The sequence below is a fragment of the Antechinus flavipes genome, chromosome 3 (genome assembly GCF_016432865.1).
Source record: "Antechinus flavipes isolate AdamAnt ecotype Samford, QLD, Australia chromosome 3, AdamAnt_v2, whole genome shotgun sequence".
Lineage (NCBI taxonomy): Eukaryota > Metazoa > Chordata > Mammalia > Dasyuromorphia > Dasyuridae > Antechinus > Antechinus flavipes.
In genome coordinates, this window is record NC_067400.1 from 110,682,370 (window position 1) to 110,687,808 (window position 5,439).

The window sequence follows — 5,439 nt, forward strand, 5'->3', positions numbered from 1 at the left end:
TATTAATAGTTGCTTAATCTTATCCTATTTTCTCTTGCATCTATGAATGTAATTAGAGCATTTCCTTTGGCCAAAAATGTGTCCTTTTCATCTTTCTGCTCAGTCTAAGTGGTATCTAATCCATAATGACATCCTGCATACCCACAGTTCAAAGCTCCCTAAAATTTTAATCTAAGTCATATTATATTATGTTCATTAAATATTATCTAATATCATGCTTTATATTACATATGACCTTTCTCTCTTATGAGAGTTAAAAGTTCTTTAAAGGCTGTTTTTTTTTTCTTTCTTTCTTTATTTTGCCCAGTATGCTAAATAGCATATATATGTAATAAACATTTGTGGAATTAACAGAGTGTTGATAAATGGATTACCAGTTTGTTATGGTATATGCATTTTTACATTATAATTCTTTGTTAACTTTAGAGGTTCACTGAAATGGTAGCTAATATCTTCTCCTCCCCACAAATTGACACACATTCAGTTAAAACTTAAATGCTCCTTATTAAATATTAATAACTGGTCAATAGTTACTGATACATAGAAGTCTAAAAAAAAACAATAAGGTAGTCCCTTCTTTATTTCAATTAAATGTGTTTCCATATATAAAAAGATATAGATAGAATAGGTACTCTGCAAATATGATATTTTAAATGAAATATTTGCTAATGTGCAGGAATTTGATTCAATACTAAGAAATATGAAAAACAATTCCATTCATATAGTTTTAGCATAAGAGGAAAGGAATTATTCTGCTTTTCAGAGTTTAGTTTTCATATAACTAGTTGTTTCAATTTAGTCCTATATCCAAGGAAACAGCAGTATGAGCAGATGTTTTCACTAGTGCAATGTGTTTCAAAACAGAAAGCATTTTAGACTATATTCAATATTCATTACACTATTCTGACAGTTTCATTTTTGAATTTTGAAATAGGGCAGAGAAAGAACAATTATATTATATTTCTCAAATTGGTTTGACAAGGATTATTGCACAATGAATAGGTTATTTTATCATGAACTGGTTAAACACTTGTCCCAATAATTATGAAGTTAGCCAGCTGATTTTTAAGAGGACAAGAAAAAATGATTTTGTGCATAATTTTGCTAGGATACTAAATCCACAGGCAAATGTAAATTTAATATTTTTTGGAGTAGAGGTATTTCATTCCTGATATATAAAAGCTGGGACCCATAAAGTGTTTGATTCGCTGATTCATACTATATAACTGAAAGGAGCAAATATTGTCTTCCAAGAAAACTACAGGGTTTTCCATCAGTGACAAGGACAAAATTAATGAATACATAAGAGCATTAAAATGATAAATTATTAGAAACCTAGTTAATGTCTCAGTTTCATCAGAGGATGAACCTTCACTTAGCAGAGATTCATACAAGATGTATATTACATCTTTGATGTAAATAAACACATGTAAGAACTAACTTAGAATCCTATTGGTGGATGTGATGTATTACTTAAATAGTCATTTTATACTTTACTCAAATTTAACTTTGTTAACTTTGTGGCAAAATAAGAATACAAACAACACAATGGTTTAATAATTGTAATAAAAAACAGTATTTTGCCAATTTCTCAAAAATCTTCAACCATAATAAGATTTATATTGGAAATTACTAAAATTTTGAAGCAATAATTGTTTTTTTTTTAAATGAATTTGTTCCCTTTACTAATAAGTAGTATACCTCACTGTAAAAACTTCTAGATAACCAGGAGGTTCTGTGGCATGACTGATTTTTAATGTAGAAATGACAATTGTTTAAGTATTTTTTTTTCTTATTAGGGGAGAGCTCGAAACACAGTCCCCCACTACCACAAATTATGCAGTCTAGTTTCCCGCATTTGGGGAAATCGCAGGGGTCAGCCCATCCGGAGTGCAATGGATAAGCCTCGCCCTGGGGAAACCACCTTCTTGATCATGGAATCACCCCTGCCAGGTAAGTATACAATTGTTTAAGTTTTAAGATTGACTCATTTTCTTTTGTTTTTTAATGATTATCCTTATAGAGATAGAGCCAAGATATTAGAGAATAGGCAAGGATTATCCTAAACTCCCACAAATTCCCCTCAAAAGAATTTTAAAATTGAATCCTGAAGTGGCAGACAAAAAAAAAGCAGGATGAAAGAATTTTCAAAGGAAAAAAAAAAAAAAACTTAAAAATTTGTCAAGAAAGACATTAGAGTAGATTAGAACTGAGTTCAGTCCAGTGTAGTTAATGCCCCTCAAGAAAGCAGTAGGCATTGGGAACAAGTAAACCAGCACTAGTGGCTTCCAAAGCTCTTAATCCACAGATAATGAAAAAGTCAAACAATTGAGCAAAAGAAGTTTACTGGGAAATTTTTGTTTTGTTTTGTTTGTTTGTTTGTTTGTTTTTTATAATGAGGTGAAGGACTCCATTGCATTGTTTATATATCTAGATTATAAATTTCAGTTTTAAAGTGAGCAATAATATTAGTATAGCAAAGCTTGTAGCCACAAGGGAATGGGTATACTGTACACAGTTCTATGGTAGGAAAGAAGGCTGGTGATCACTTAAACATCAAAATATAGGTCAAGGAAGAGGTAAACTCACCTCTCTTTCTATCACATTATCTTGGAACAAGTGAAAGCTTAAGAAACCCCAGAATATCTTTGAAAACAGCAGCAAACAAAATAAACAAATAAACAACAAACTCTAAAGCTTGAGGCAATATTAATATTCTCTACTTGCTGGGAGAAGAGCCCAACTTGAACATCACTTGAAAAGTCAAAAGATAGGCTGAAAGATAAACAAATAACTTTTGAAAATAGAAGTTTGCTAAGAGAGAAGGAAGATCAAAACACCAACTAAGAAGAAGACAACAAAATCAAAAGTCCAAAATCCAAAGCATCAAAAAGTGAATTGATTTCAAATCTCAAAAAAAAAAAAAATTCCTGGAAGATTAAAGAAAGATATAAAAATCAAATATGAAATTTAGAGTAAAAAGTTCAGCAAACAAATGAGAGTAATACAAGAAAATCACAAAAAAAGAATCATTGCTTGATAAAAGAGACACAAAAATAATAAATAAAATAACACATTAAAATATTAAATAGGCCAAGTGATAAAACAGATTAAAAATGCATTGATGAGAACACCATAAAAAGGAGAATGTTGAATGCAAGGGGGTAGGAGGGAAGGGGAGAGATGAGAGATACTAAAGCTAACTGAAGACAATAATTCTTTAAAAATGAGATTTCACTAGTTGAAGTTACCAAGTCTATAAGATATCAAGAACCAATAAAGCAAAATTTAAAGAACGGAAAAAATAGAAAACAATGTGAAATATTCCACTGGAAAAACAACCAACATAGAAAATAGATTGGGGAAAATAAATATAAGAGTTTTCGAACCACCTAAAAGGCATGATTTAACAAAAGGTACCTAGATAGCAAATTTGAAGAAATTGTCATGGAGAATTGCCCTGAAATCCTAGAATCAGAACATAAAATAAAAATGAAAAGAAACATTTTATTACTTCCTGAAACACTTAAAAAATAAAAATTCCCAGAAATATTATAATCAAAATTTCTGAGATTCAGGTAAAGGAGAAAATTTGCAAGCAATCAGAAAGAAACAACTGAAATATCTTGAAGCCAGAGTCAGAATTACATAAGATTGAGCAGCTTCCACACGAAAGGATCAGATACTTGCAATGGAGGCAAAGAAGTTAGGATTGCAAGCAAGAATCTAGCAAAACAGAATAAATTTTTTCAGGAGAAAAGGAACATATAATAAAATAGAAATCTTTCAAAAATTCTTGATGAAAAGATTGGATCAGATTAGAAAATTTAACTTTTACATGCAAAATTCAAGAACAAAAAGAAAATGTGAAAGCAGAGGCTTAAAGGAATCAGTAGATTGAATGTTTACATTACTATATGAGAAGATAATAATTCTAACTCCAAAGAAATTTATAATTATAAATGCAGTTAGAATGAGCATACATAAATAGTGCATGAGCATGGTATGAATATGGTATGGTAATTTAAAAATAATAGCTAAATGATAGAAAGAGGGATGTACTTGGAGAAGGAAAAAAGCAAAAGGAGAAAAAAAGAGAATTTATGCTATATAAAAGAGGTTCAAAAGGAAGAATTTTACAGTGGATGATAGAAAAGGAGAGAGAAGAAATATTTTAAACTTACTCTCATAGGAATTGACTCAAAGAGTGACATAAACTCAGTTGGGTATAGAAATCTATCTTACTCAACATGAATACTGGGGGATAAAGGAATAAGAGAAGACAAAGTCTGATGAAAGAGAGGATAGATTAAGGGAGATAGTGGCTAGATGTCAAACTGATTTCGAGGAGTGATAGGGTTAAAAAATAAAGGGAGAAGAATACATGGGGGAAATGGGATGGAGTAAAAAGCACAGTTAAGTATCATAACTGAATGCAGTGAACTCATCCCATAAAATAGAAGCAGAAAGCAATAATGTTTATTTGTTTGTTTGTTTTGCAAGAAACACATTTGAAATAGAAAAACATAAGAGATCAAAAATAAGGATCTGGAGCAGAATCTATTATGCTTCAGCTGGAATTTATATATATATATATATAATATATATATATATATATATATATATATATATATATATATAAAATTAAGATTTTAGATTTTAAATACAAAAACTGACAATTTAAAGAGATGAACCAGAGGAAATATATTTTCTAAAAGATACCATAAATAATGAACTAATATCAATACTAAACCTATATGAACAAAATATCTTAGCATCCAAATTTTTAAAGGATATGTTAAATGACTTATAGGAAGAAATGATAAAAAATATACTAGTGAGAAATCTGAACTTTCCCCTCTCATAGTTAGACAAATCTAACTATAAAATAAACAAAAAAACCAGTTAAGGAGATACATAAACTTTAGAAAATTTAGATATAATAGACCTCTGGAGAACTCTGAATGGAAATTAAAAGAAGTATATTTTATTTTTAGTTGTATATAGCAGTTGAACAAAAATTGACCATGCATTATGACAAAAATCTTACAATAAAATGCAGAAAAGAAGAAATTTTAAATGCTTCATTTTCAGATCATAACGCTATAATTTTATTTTTCAGTAAAGGGCCAGTTTAAAAATTGATTTGAAACTAAATGATGCAATCCTAAAGAATGAATAAGTTAAGGGGCAAATCATAGAACAATCCAGTAGTATCCAGCTAAAACAATGAGCAAGCATTATCCATAATGGGAATAAGTAAGAGGCTTCTCCATTGTGTGTGAAGCAGTGATGTCCATTATTATCACCAGTATTGAAAACTGCTCTAAAAATCCTAGTATAACAATATGACAAGGAAAAGAAGCTGAAAATAACAAAATAGAAAATGAAGAAATAAACCTGTCATTCACTGCAAATGAAATGAGTGTATACTTAAAA

General features: G+C 29.7%; 1 non-coding gene across 1 annotated transcript; it reads right to left on the bottom strand.

The window, feature by feature from the left end:
* Positions 1-1,796: 1,796 nt before the first annotated feature.
* On the bottom strand, positions 1,797-1,961 carry LOC127558558 (U1 spliceosomal RNA). The gene has a single exon (XR_007952932.1). It is a non-coding gene; the product is annotated as a U1 spliceosomal RNA (small nuclear RNA).
* Positions 1,962-5,439: the final 3,478 nt, after the last annotated feature.